The 14,809-nt window shown below is 33.4% G+C and overlaps 1 long non-coding RNA gene across 2 annotated transcripts; it reads left to right on the forward strand.

The window, feature by feature from the left end:
* Window positions 1-3,404: 3,404 nt before the first annotated feature.
* On the forward strand, window positions 3,405-14,586 carry LOC145279954 (uncharacterized). Of its 2 annotated transcripts, XR_013868496.1 has the most exons (3): window positions 3,507-3,887; window positions 10,228-11,455; window positions 11,498-14,586. It is a non-coding gene; the product is annotated as an uncharacterized LOC145279954 (long non-coding RNA). The 2 variants fall into 2 exon arrangements; XR_013868495.1 differs by having other exon boundaries at window positions 3,405-3,887; window positions 10,228-14,586.
* Window positions 14,587-14,809: the final 223 nt, after the last annotated feature.

The following is a 14,809-nucleotide window of genomic DNA, read 5'->3' on the forward strand; positions in this document are numbered from 1 at the left end:
CCTCCTCTACGTCTAGTGACGAGTCTGTGTACTCGGTAAAATTTACACCGTCAATTAAGACACCAAAAGTTACCGCTCTTCGCAATAATTCCCCTGTAATTTTTGTGGTAGACACGCGTGCTAGTGTCAATATAATTGCTGGACACATATATGATGGCTTAAAACACAAACCACGTATAAACAAAACAACGACCCGTATATTTGCGTACAGATCTAAACATGCCATACCCATCCGAGGATTTATTAATGCGGGCATAGAATTTCGTGATAAATCCTGTCGGGCTAAGATATTTGTGGTTGACAGCCACAATCCTTTAGTTGGACTGCAGAACCTCTTGAGTGGTCATTCTGCTGAAGCACTGGGAATGATAACGTTTAACTTCACGTTCCATGTGACGGTCCCAATTCAAGATGAGTTCCCCACACTGTTTGATGGAAAGATGGAAAAAATTTCCGGAGTTATCATTAATCTCCACATTGACTCATCGGTTTCCCCCGTAACTCAGCGACACCGCAGGGTACCTTTCCATGTGAGAAAAGACGTGGAGACAGAACTCAAACATCTCAGAGAAATGTATGTGATTGAAGAAGTCACTGGACCTACCCTCTGGGTTAGCCTGGTAGTTCCTAAGAAAAATGGGTAGCGTACGAATTTGCGTCGACATGAGAAAGGCAAATGAAGCCATTCAATGGGTAGAACATCCAATGCCAACCATAGACGACTTAATAGCAGACTTAAATGGGTGTACAGTTTTCAGCAAACTATACCTCTCCAATACTTATCATCAACTAGAACTGGAAGAGTCCAGCAGATATATAACGACATTCGCCACACATGCAGGTTTATTTCGTTACAAGCGTCTAAGTTTTGGCGTGAGTGCAGCCTCTGAACTATTTCGAAAAAGCTATATCAGACCTCCTCAGAAACATCCCAGGAGTGAAAAACCTATCAGACGACATAATAATTTATGCAGGTGACCAGACATCACATGACATCAGCTTGAGGAACACCCTGAAACGTCTACAAAAAGTAGGAGCCAAGCTAAACAAAGAAAAATGCCCTTTTCTGTACAGAAACTGACTTTTTTCGGACACATTTTCAGTGAGAATGAAGTGTCCCCTGACCCAGAGAAAATCTCTGCTATTACAAAATGCAAATCTCCAAGGAACGTCAGTGAAGTCAGATCATTCTTGGGCATGACACAGTATGTGGCTCGATTTATTCCACCATTAGTGAACCACTGAGACGGCTCACAAGATACTAATTGGAGATGGACAGAAGAAGAAGAAGCAGCTGCAAACAAGTTAAAGGAAGCTCTGACTGGAGCTGAGGTGATGGCATACTTCGACCTGAAGAAAGACACCAACATCCTGGTAGATGCAAGCCCAGTTGGATTAGGCGCAGTTCTGACACAAGATGGGAAGGTGCTATGCTATACCAGTCATACCCTCACAGATGTAGAACAGCGATACTCTCAAACTGAGAGAGAGATGTTAGCCGTCGTATATGCAGCTGACCATTTTCATTTCTATTCATATGGAGCGAAATTCAAAATCATCACCGACCATTGTCCTCTTCTTGGGATTGTGAAAAGTCTTAAACCGACAATAAGGATATCCGACATTCTAAAATCCGATAACGGTCCGCCATTTCAAGGACAAGACTTTAGAGACTTAGTGGCACAAGCAGGTTTCAAACATAGACGCATTACACCTCTATGGTAAATGGTGAAGTAAAGCGTTTTATGCGCACCCTAAAAAAATATGTTCTTGTGGCCACGGTGGAAGGCCACAACTGGAAGACCCAGTTACCACATTTCCTTAGGCAATATAGAGCCCCACCCCTCATATCACCACAAAAATATCTCCATTTGAAGCTTATACGGGCAGAAAAATGAACATCGGCATATGAAATGGTTATCAGAAGCCTAGTAACAGACGATGCATGAAAAAATAAAAGAAAATGACTCCAAAGGAAAGGAGAAGATGAAGGGGTACACCGATAGAAAGACAAAAACAATAGCTCTCAGCCTGGGTGATAAGGTCTTGATCAGAGAGAAGAGGCAAAACAAACTGTCACCACCATACAATCCTAAACCATACCGTTACAAAAATGAAGGGAAGTATGATAACGGCTCAGAGAGGAAATCACCAAGTGACTGAAAACTCTTCTTTGCTAAAACGCATAACACTTAGGGATGAAAACCCTGACTCCGATTCTGACTCTGAAGGTGAGTACAATCCACACACCCCAGAAGACCTGGAAACGCCCAAAACACAAATAGCTGACCAGGTACCGAGACGAAATCCATCTCGGAAAAGACTGCCCCCAGCCAGACTCAAAGACTTCATAATGTAGATTAAAATAAATAAATAAATAAAATTTAAAAAAAGAAAGAAAAATAATAATAATAATAAATAAAAAAAAAAAATATAGTAAAAAGTAAAATAAGACAGGTCGTCCTACCGAGATGGGAAGGATGTGTCACATCCCAGATGTGATGTCCACAAGTAAAGGGACATAACCCTTAGGCATGCACGCTCACTAATAAAGTAAGCTCGGACGGCAGTTCTCTGGCGACCGGGCTGTTGTCAACACCTATGTCTGCGTTGTCTTTCTTTTATGCTGTTTGATTCCCGCCAGACGCCCCCCCCTCCCAACATTATAGGAACGAAGTTCTCAAAAAAAAAAAAAAAATTTCACTTAATTTGATCAAGTAGGTTTTTTTTTTTTTTTTTTTTTTTTTTAACAGCGAAAAAACAATTTGTTATTATACCGATCAAAAGGTTCGATTTTTAGTAAGAAAAGCTAGAATTAAAGATGGGGAGGGAGTATTTTACATGGAGTTATCTCCCCGTGGCGTGTTCAGCAAATTTCAAAATGGCTGACTTCAACGCGCTCTCATAAGAACGTGTTTTTCCGCTGTAAAAAAAACAAAAACTACTCGATCAAATTAAATGAAATTTTTTTTACGGAGATCTTCAGCCCAAAACAGATACGTATAGTATAACCTTTATTCGATATTTTATTTTTTTTAATGTCTTGACTAAACTGTACAAGTACCGCTGGTTCTTTTTATTGTGGCTTTTTAGTGTCGGTTTGTGTTTAGATAGTTTGTTGGTGATCGTGTATACTGAACCGCGAACCGATCGCCCGTGTTACAGAAACCTTTTTTCTTTTTTTTTTTTTTTACGATCACAATGGCGAGTTGTCGTTGAAAGCAACGTGGCAATTCGTTGCAACTCACAGATAATTTTACCCAGAAAGTCGTGAATGAGTTATCATACAAGGTAAGAATTTCATTGTTTTTTTTCCTTTCACGTCAAGTTCGGGTTTTAATACTTTGAGTTAACCCCCCCCCCACGCCCATTTTCTTTGGCTAAAAATTCGATAATATTTTAATAAAAATAAACCATCCTGAAAAACAGCTAAGTTCATTTGCTTAAAAAAATGCACACAAAAAAATGGTAAATATTAATTAGAAGGGACTTTTCCAATACATTCACCGCGAAGCAGAACAGTCAGCAGAAACCGGAAGTAAAACAAACAAACAAACACGCGTAACTTGGGAATAGCCATTTATTTGCAGTACCACCGTTTGGAAGAATTACATTTTCTGTAGATTAAAAGCTAATCTTGTGTCTAACTTTTCCCACAAGCGGAGAGAAGTAAAGCGATGTCAGCAGCCATTTTCACGTCTCCTCTCCGCATCATAAGTCTACCAAACTAACTACCATCACCATTTTGAAAGGCGAAACCATTAAATAACAGTTTTCTTTTTCATGAACATTTCTTCTTCTGTAAAGTTTTTTCTATTGGATTTCTTGTCCAGAAGTTTCCATGTTTTTAATCAAGTCGTGCTTTTTAAATCTCGAATAAATTAAAGGTAAGTAAATATTTTTACTCAGTCAAGACACATCCAATAAATATCACCCATGGTGCTAAAATGTTATGTTCTATCAGTAATTTGTTTAATTTGTGATTTTTCAAGGGGTTTCGTGCAATGCTTATGGAAGCCATGTATTTTTTTTCTTTCTAACTGAACAGAGTGGGCACTTGCTTTATTTTATTTATTTATTTTTTTTTATCAAAAATGACTTTAAGAAATAGGTACTTATCCAGAATACGGTCCATGCTATTTTAAAATCTTTGATAGGATTTTCAAGTTAAATTTAATTTTACGGTATCTTTTGTTTATTAAATTGTTAGGTGAAAGTATAGAATTGTGAAAAGGGCCAAAATGCCGATGTGTATCAACTAAATACTCGCTGAGACAAAAAAAAACAAACAAAAAAAAAAACAAAACTTTACAATGACAACTTTTATTTTTTTTATTTTTTATTTTTTTTATTTTTTATTTTTTTGTGGGTCGGTGCTGAAAACCTTAAAAGTGCGCTGGTTGACCACTTTTAAGGCGTTGGGTATTTGTTATTGGGTGTATTCTGTTTTGGGATTAATTATTTAGAAACCTATTATTTAAGATGAGCAGGGAGAGGGTGATTTGTAACTTTACTGTATTTTAACTTAACAAGTTAATCCCAAATTCTTAATGGTAAGTCTTCTGGTGGTCAATGGTCAACCAGTGCACTTTCATCTTAACGTAAAATCAACACCCACTTTCTGGCCTCTGGATAATTTTTTGTTTTTTTAGACTGCCTAGAATTTTCTTTTTATGTGTTTGCGGCAAATTTAAATGCGATATTTGTTTTCAGCATATCTGAAGACTTATAAAAATCAAAGGTAATTGTTAATATAAAAATTTACAAAAACAAGCTTTCAGACAGCCTCAAAATAAAAAAATATATAGATAACTAGTGGGTGCTCATTTTTATGCTAAATGTATAAAAAAAAGTTTGATCCCCACTTTTTAAAAAACTAATTTCTTCATATCATGACAACTATTTCTCTGCACCACTTTAAAATGTTATATTCATTTTCCGCACTCTCAAAAACCTTTAAAATGCGTCATTATAAAGGTTTTTTTTTTTTTTTTTTTGCAGTTGGAAAGAATGTAGACATTGATTAAAAGTTGATTTGTAGGGGTATTTGAGTCTGTTTTGAACGAATCTCAAATTTAAAATTGTAACCAACCAACAAGTAGTTTTTATGATACTAAAACCTTTATTATCCAATATTTTCCCAAATAATTTTCAGTGGTCGCCATATTGGTTTCAACTTTAGACACTCATGTTTTGGTTCGTTTTGTATCGTCTGTAATGAAAACAATATGGCGACCACTGATTTAAGTCATGTAAGACATATCCTTTATTGAGATCAGTGCTGCTAGTTATTGTTGCTGAGCATCATTCATTCATTTCATATGAATTAGATGATTATTGTTGACATTTGTTTTAGAATTATTCTTAGAAATACGCCGGTTCCTTAGTGAATTTGAACTTGAGACACCCAGGTTGTCAGTCTGTGTTGTTAATGGTCACCATCAACTCTATGCTCCAATTCTCTTTAATATTTACTTTGGCAGATTTTTATTGAAACGAAGTATGTTCACTTATGTATGAGATTATGAGAACTGTCTTCTATACTAACCCACTCGAGTTTTAGTGTTGGATAAAAGGTGTCAGAAAACTTTCCATTATATCTCCTTTGGCAATACTATTTTTGAAGTCAAGGGATATGAGATGATTATTTGTTTATTAAAGATTTACCTGACTTAATATTTTCCATGAATATACAACTTGGCATGTTTTATTTTGGAGATTGCAATATTAGCTTATAACAAATGTTTTGACAGAGTTCAAAAACGGCTTAAAAATCTAGTTGGTATTGTCTTTTTCTCCTCCCTGCAACCTCTTTCTCACAGAGGAGGCATTGCGAACTGGTCTCTGCTCTATCATTATTTTCATACCAAGTGCTCATCTATGGTCCCCCATGCCAGACTTTTGCAAAAAGCACTTGTCTAGCTATAATCACTACCAACAATTTCCCTCACTCTCTATCCATGCCTATATCTAAATGTATATTCCATGAACAAAAAACTTTCTCCCTAGGACTGGTTTCCAGCTATGACATGGTCGTCTTCAAGTCCAATGTAAACAATTAGTTGCTGAGCCATCCTCTTAAATAATCAATTCTGCTCAATTTCCATTATTAACGATCACAATGCTGGTTTCTCAGTGATCACCATACACCCATTAACCTTTATCCTTGCATGGCCTTTGAGCCTTGATAAGTGATAATTTCCTTGTAAAAAAACACAGGTTTTCTTCTGGTATTAGAGTCTCAGATTATAACGACTTAAAAAACATCTATGCTTACAATGTCCATTTAAAATCATCAGTGATTTTTGCACTAATAAATTGTGATTTAACTTCAACTGTTTCGTTTGTGTCTTGTCAGTTGCTTTAAAATAGTTATTTTCAGTTTTTTCAATTATGTTCATTGGTATCATGTTTTCTATGGTTTCAATTCCACGTTTTGATTTCTATTTTTCTATATCTTTTATTTTTTTATTAACTCTTTTTTGTTTACAAGAGAGTCACCACTTATCAGTGTCTAAAGGCCATTTGATTATAAGCATTAATAAGTGTATGGTGGTCACCGGGACAACAGCATAGTGATCTTTTGTGGTGGAAATCATGTAGAATTTGATTATTGAAGGGAACGGACTAACAAGTACTTGTTTACATTGAACTCAAAGACCATTTTGTTGTTCCTCTTTGTTATACTTCATTCATCTATAATATAAATCTCACCTGTCTGTTAAAATGTATGTTTGTATGTATCTGAAACTTTTGACAGATGCATCAGAACGTGATGAAACTGGTACTGTTTTAAACCCCAAACTTTTGGATTGAAAAATTGGCCCAAAACATTAATTCCTTCATCCTTAACGGAGCAGTTTTTTTTACAAGGAGGGGTTGCTTTTTGTCGTAGATATTTTCAAAAGTCATCCACTTTTTTCGATTGACTAGCCTTTATTTTGACGTTCGTCACTTGTGGTTTTGCGATGGACGCAATGCAAAGACATCACTTTCTTTTTTCACACTCCTTTCCTCTTACTATTTTTTTCTTTCTTTTTGCTCAACACAATTCCAAACATCCGGGCAACGCCAGGCACCCAGGCTAGTTTTTTATACAATTCATACAGTTTCTATCCTTATAAGTTCTTTCTTACCAGTTTTCTTCTTGCATAGCTATTGATCAGCAAATTCTTTTGGATACAATGCAATGTGTAGCATCATTACTTTTTGTTTTGATTCATTAATTCTGAGTTCATTTCATTCAGTTTATGAAGGGTCCAGAGCATCTTATGTATAATACTGAAGTATTTTTATTATAAATCAAGTTAGTGTAGGTGATGTATTTTCACTGTCAAATTGAATATCATAAAAATAATTTCACAGTTACCAAAATAAATAATTTATTATTTTTTATAATGATCCAATTAAACCATACCAATTCTTTGCCATCTTTCTTTTTTAAATAGAGCTGGTCAGTATTATTCTTTGAATGTGATGCACTTGAAATTATAATTGTGCCCCCTCAACATACGTATCCCTGATAAACCCGCTTAGCAAAAAAATCTCACCTCTGAACTGTTGAGGTTTCTATATGCCAGAAAGCTTTCTACTCTAATAGTTTCTTCTCTTGAACAGCTAGACTTTGGAATTTCCTTGCTGCTACGTGTTTCCCTAACTGTCCTGATATGCAGAAGTTTAAATGCAATGAAAACCAACATTTAGTTAATCTTTCCTAGGCATAGTCTGAAGTAGTAACACCTTACGTCCAAGTGGTGATATACCTTGTTAGGGGTGAATGTGAGTAAAAAAAAAAAATTCTTTTTAATTTTTTTTGTGGGGGGGGGACTGTTTCTATGTATCAGAGGTCTTTTATTCAGTCTATGAAGAAGCCAGAGTAACTTAATATGCAGAAGTATTTTAGACTACTAATAATATAAAATTTATTTAAAGAAGTTATTTTCTCATTTTCAGATATTCTATTCTAACCATACCTTTTTTTCTCTGCTTATTTACTTGTATTAGCTTCAACAATGAGATGATGTTCAAAGTCATCACATTTTATTCTCAACAGTTCAGTGTTTTGTTTCTAGTTTTTCTCTTCTTTATTTAAAATATACTTTTCTTGCATTTCCATTTCCTTTTTGTCGATCTTTGTATTGTTCAACTTGATTTTGGTATTAATAATCACCCTCTGTGTTTTTCATTACATATTTTATTGTTCTATTTTCATATAATTTTTACACATTTTCCTGCTTTGTTTTTTCTTCTGGCATTGTATCAGTCAGATTTTGGATAAAATCCAGTATGTATTTTTACATTTTTGTTCTTTTGATTCATTAATTCTGAGTTATTTTCATCCAATTTATGAAGGGCCAAGATTATCTTACTAAAGATAATATAGTATACACTTTTAGATGCAATGTATTGTAATTACTTTCTTTGTTCTTTTGGTCCATACCTCTAGCATTATAAGCATATGCTGTATTTTCGTGGACATCGGCAATATTATATACGTAAGGTGCTTTAACAAGTCATATCTCTTTTATTTGTGGGTCAATTTTTAAAAAAATTACATTGCTGGAAAAAGAATAGAATAAGCATTCCAATGATATTTATTTTTCTTTTATGCTTTTAATGTATCCAAGTTAAAAATGAAAAAAACGGTAAAAAAATAATGATAGCAAAAAGGGGAACTGTTTTTTCAATGTTTTCATACGTTACGTTTGGATACATATGCGTGGGGTCAAATTTGATTGGATATGGCTGAAATTTTACAGAATATATAAGCATAGAATTCCATCTCTACTGGACTCTGATTTATATTTTTATGACTGAGCAAAGTTGACGAAGAATATTTAAAAATTGATAAGATAAGTCGGTATATATCATCCATTTTCATATAGATAATAGTTTCAGAATTATTTTTATGTATAATATGTAAATATTTGATAATTATTAATTGTGTGGAAATTTCTTTAAAATGTTATCTTTTATAGAAATTCCAATCCATTTAACGAAGAAAATGGCTCGCTATGCACTCAGCTGTTAAAGTCAGCACATTAACGAAACTTTTTTCTGCTTTCAAAACGAAAGCAGAAAAATCAGTTTCATTTTTTATTTTGAGCTTGTCAATTTAAAAAATTATTTTCAAGTTTTTCAAATTTGATTTTCAAACAATACTATTTTGTTGTTTTTAACGCTTTTAGTACGCATGTACTAAAAGCGTTAAAAAACAACAAAATGTACTAAGTACATGCGTTTCTCATTCTATTTATAACTTCTGACTTGTACTTAAGGTATAATTGTTTTTTACTGGTAAAAAAACAAAAAACAAAACAAATATATAACAAAAAAGGTACTTGTGCACTTATGCTTCCATGCTGAAATAATATTATTTAGAAACCCATTCTTAACATGGCGAAGGAAGTGTGTTTTGTTAACTATTCGGTACTTTCACTTAACAATTAAATAAAATATATCGTGAATCTTGAATTTATTTTTAACTCATTGTCAAGACCATTTTTTCGAATCTGTAAAACAAACCCGTTTTTTTTAACTTAGGATATGTAAATAATAATACGGCAGTTCGATAAAGAATTTCATTGTGATGCATTTTGTAACTTTTTACTTGGTTTTCTACCTTAACATTTTTCTTTAAAATGACTACCTCTTCAGGTTTTCGAGTATGCTGAAAACGAATATTGCATTTAAATTTTCTACAAATAAGTAGCTTTCTGGATATTAAGCAATGTCATTTCATTTGGTGACCATCTTGGTATGTGTGTTTGGTAAGTTTGTTGAGGTTACATTTGCAGGCTCGCGCGTACCAAGATGGCCACCAGCAATAACATAAGAAATGACATTGTTTAATTTCCGGAAAACTACTTATTTGCGGAAAATTTAAATGCAATATTCATTTTCATCATACCCTAAAACCTATAAAAGTGATCATAGAAGTTGCATTTATTTAGTTTTAAAATATTGATCCTACTTAGATCCTCAATTTTCACTGTCAATGAAGTGACATCATTTGAAAATTATAATTATAATGACTAAAGATACCATAAAACTTGAATTTAATGCAACAATACTATTTAAAAAATTGGCGCGTTACCTTCCCTGCATAAGTACCTATTATCTTTTGATGTTGTCTAAAAATCCGAATTAAATCTATATCATTTGATATGCATGAAACATTTTTGTGATATAAGTTTTTTTAAATATTATTTCTTATTTAATTTACAGATAACGGTTCCAGATTGAAATACATGAACTTAATTTAATTAATGCTTGCTGTTAACAGATCCTCTTAATCAATATAACAGCATTTTTGCAAAGTATTTTTTTTAAGAATAAACATGGATACAATTATTAAAAAGGAGCCTAATTCTTGCAAGGACTGTAAATTAGTATTTCTATGCAGTGCAGAATTTGATAAACATGTACAAACACGCTGTGGAGAGAAACCTTATGTTTGTGAAATTTGTAAAACTGGATTGTCATCTAATGCATCATTAAAAAGACATATGCAAAGACACACTGGAGAAAAACCATATTCTTGTGAGATATGTAAAAAGGCTTTCACAGAGAAGTGTGATTTGAAGGTGCATGTACGTGTACACACTGGAGAGAAACCATACTCATGTAAAATATGTGGAAAGTCATTTTCAGATACTTCTGGTTTAAGAAGCCATAACATATCACACCGTGGTGTGAAAACTCACTTTTGTGAAGTGTGTGGGAAAGCCTTTATGATGAAGGCTGCTTTAAAAAACCACATGCAACAAATTCACAGTTTTGAAAGAAAATCGTATGCTTGTGAAGTTTGTGGTGCAGTATATTCAACTAATTCCTATTTAAAATATCACATGAGAAAACACACTGGAGTAGAAACCCCTTATTGTAAAGTGTGTGGTAAAACATTTTCGACACTGTCTTATCTAGAAATTCACATACGAACACATACTGGTGAGAAACCATACCATTGTGTGGAGTGCAATGCAGAATTTTCATACAAAAATGTTTTTGACGTCCACAAAAGATCACACACTGGAGAGAAACCTTTCTCTTGTGACATTTGTTTAAAAGCGTTCTCACAAAATGCACATCTCAAACGACATATGCGCATACATACTGGAGAAAAACCGTTTTCTTGTAATCTTTGTGCTTCTTCATTTCCAAGGAGTTCAAGTCTTAAAATCCACATGAAAACACACCTCAAAAAGAAACAGGTGATAAACTGACAGCCTATTAGACGTCACCCTTGAGTGTCTTTGGTCTCTTTGTATAAAATATTGTGAGGAAACCCTCACATGAAAATAGTTCCCATATCAAGTAAACCCTAATCAATTATTCGAAAAATGGTGTTCTGCCTCATTAAACATTTTCCCTGGGTCATTGGCAGCAATACCCCCTTTATTAATAGGTTAACTTCAAATAACAAGATATTTTTATTTTAACAATTTATTAATAGGTTAACTTCAAATAACAAGTTATTTTAACAATTTATTAATAGGTTAACTTCAAATATTATTTTTATTTTAACAATTTATTAATAGGTTAACTTCAAATAACAAGTTATTTTTATTTAACTATTTTAACTATTTTATCTTTAGTATGTTACCATTTATAATTATTTTTCTATTTTTAATCAAAGTGTTTTTATTAATTAATGTGAGACATTTTAAATAATTTGTAAAAATAGTCATATTAGATGTTACTCAAGTGTCTTTGTGGTACAAAACTTTTAAGAAATTCAGTTTTAAAAGTCCACATGAAAACACATCCTAAAGAGACATAGCTGATAAACTGACTACTTATTAAACGTGTCTTTATTTGTGGTACAAAATTGTCAAGAAATTCAGGTTTAAAAGTTCACATGCAAACGCATCTTTACTAAGAGGAATAGATGCTAAACTGCTTATTAGACGTCTCCCTCGAGGGTCTTTGTCGTACAAAATTGTCAAGAAATTCAGGTTTAAAAGTTCACGTACAAACACACATCAGAGAAAATTTGCATGAAATATTGTGAAGACACTCCTACATGAGGATAGTTCCCATATTCCTTTTTTATTTTAAAGTTATTAAGGTTTAAAAAAAAGCATGTGTGAATTTCTACTTGAAACTTATATACCATACATTACGACTGTGTAATCCCTACAGCCACATACCTTGGAAATGCTGCTGTGAAACCTGACATAGTTATATAGAATAAGTCAGAGAGAGTTGTAACCTTGGTTGAAGTGAGTTTTCCTAATGATGGAGGTCTGAACAGAGCTGAAAGGGAGAAACAGACCAAATATCAAGGTCTCATATATGACATGAAAAGAAACTGGAGAGATATCAATCATACCAGTTATTATAAGCGCCACAGGGCTTATGAAGAAATACCTGAAGTTCTACCTAACTAATATTCCTGGTGAATTAAGTGCAAAATAGATCCAGATAATTGCACTTAAGAGAACAGCAAAGATGCTAAAAAGAACACTCGGTTGGTTTCAATAAAAAACAGGGCAATGTTGGCAGCTGGTTTGGCTGTCCTGTACCCAGCGTTACAATCTTCAAAGGAAGAAAATTAAAAAAGGAACATCTAAGAATTTCTAAGCTCTCTGTCTGTGAGGGGTTTGTCAGGGCAATCTAGCATAAGTATATCTCTCATTTCAATTAAACCCTGACTAAATCTTCAAAATTACATGCTATTTGCAACCTAAATAATACAAATCCAATTTGTTCTACAGGTCTAAATACCCTAATATCAAGTTTCAACTTTGTAGACAAAAATGGCCTAAGTTGTTTGGTAGAGACCGTTCCTCACACACTCTAAAAAGTCACATATATATATATATATATATATATATATATATATATATACTAGTAACTCTCCTTGAGTGTCTAAAGCCTCTGTGCAGGGGTTTATCAGGGCAACCTGACATGAGGATACTTTTCACAAGTAAACCCTTACTGAATATTCCAAATAATGTAATATTTGCAGCACAAATAAGATCTCATCAGTATCGTTGACCCAGACTGGCTTTTACAAGGAATGGTGCACCTTCTCCAAGTGATGTTATCTCAAGTAACAACACGAAGTAAGAGAATTCACCAGATTAGATGTATTCTTGTCTTGGAATACAGGAAGACTCAGCGATCAAAAAGAAATATATAACATTTTAAAATGATCATTTGGGGAGAGAAAAATTATGTTCTTTATTAACTCTGTTTAAGAGGTAAAGTAGAACTTTAATGAGATCTTCGAATATCTATGTCTTGTACAGAAAAAAAAAATGAAAATCAAAGTGAAAAGACACGGTGCCTTTTAGGAAGAACTTGAATGCTTACTAGACACTGTCCTTGAGTGTGTACGGTCTTTATGTACAGGGCATTTGTCAGGACACCCTGGCATGAGAATGTTTTCTTAAAAGCAAACCCTCATTAAATATTCAAAATAACAGTATTCTCACCACAAAATTATACATACACTGGCTTCTATGATGAACGGTGCACCTTCTTTAATTGATGTTACCTCAAGTAACAGCATGAAACTAGATAGTCCACCAGACTAGATAAATTCTTGTCCTGGAATCCAGTAAGACCAAGAGACCACAAGAAAGGCATTCTATAACATACTTAGTTGGAGAGAAGAAAATTATGTTCTCAACGGAGTGTTTTGGATGTGGAATGTTACCCGACAGCCGCAAAGTAAACAAAGAATAGAAAAATCTTAAACTTGTTTTTTTACCACATTTATTTCCTCATTCTCATGCCGCACATGGATTTTTGTTACAACTGTGATGTCACTGACATTTCGAACATCATCAACGTCTCTAACATGATCATCTCGAATGTGCTCTCTCGTTTTTGTAGTCTTCTTTTTTCTTACCATGATGGCTCACAACTCGGTATTTGTATATAGCCATCAGCACTATATTACGAGTGTAAATGAAAACTTTAATGGAATATTAAAATATCCAGGTATCTCATATAGAGTCTTAGCCCCAGGAAAAGGTTCCTTTATTTCTGAGAACTTGAACTGAAGAGAACTGAAGCAAGAGAACTTGATTGACTACTAGACACGATCCTCGAGTGTCGAACATCACTCTGTAAAGGGGTCTGTTAAGATACTTAGGATACTTTGAATAAAAAACAAACTTTTATATTAATTACCTGTTTTAACATTAATATTTTAAGTATATTACAAGCCATCTTTTCATTTCAATTTATTAACATATTTATTTTGTTAATTAACGGCATCTAAATAATTTATAAAAATAACCATTGTATTTGCATTAGTGTCATTGGATGTACAGCTTCAGATATTTGTGCTTTTTCCAAAACATTATTCATGACGGATTACAGAATCTCTATATTGCGATTTTATTCTTTTATTTCATTCCTGATGTTTTCCTTCAATTCTTGAAGGGATTTGGGTTTGTTAACATAGACTCTTTCTTTAAGATATTGCCACAAGAAAAAGTCGGGGCTAGTCAAGTCTGGGGAACGTGCTCACCATTTGACATTGCCATAGTGAGAGATAATACGTGAAGCTGAAAATAACATTTAAAAGACATTATTTTTCATAAATAAAGATTGTTTGAATTTTGCATTTTTAAAAAAAATTTTTTTCCCAATGTCTTAGTCAGATTGTGTTAAAATTACAGAAAAATATCATCAAAAATAAAGAATCTATTTAAGTTCAAACCTCTTCAGTGACTTTTTGGACATCCTATATTGGGCTTGTTTTTTGTTTGTTAGTTTGTATGAGGAAGGAATTTCATGCATATAACATTTGTAAGCCTTGTGCTTGCGGTTTTTGTTTATAATATTTGCA

This window comes from Euprymna scolopes, chromosome 7, assembly GCF_053919585.1.
Source record: "Euprymna scolopes isolate OS-2025 chromosome 7, ASM5391958v1, whole genome shotgun sequence".
NCBI lineage: Eukaryota > Metazoa > Mollusca > Cephalopoda > Sepiida > Sepiolidae > Euprymna > Euprymna scolopes.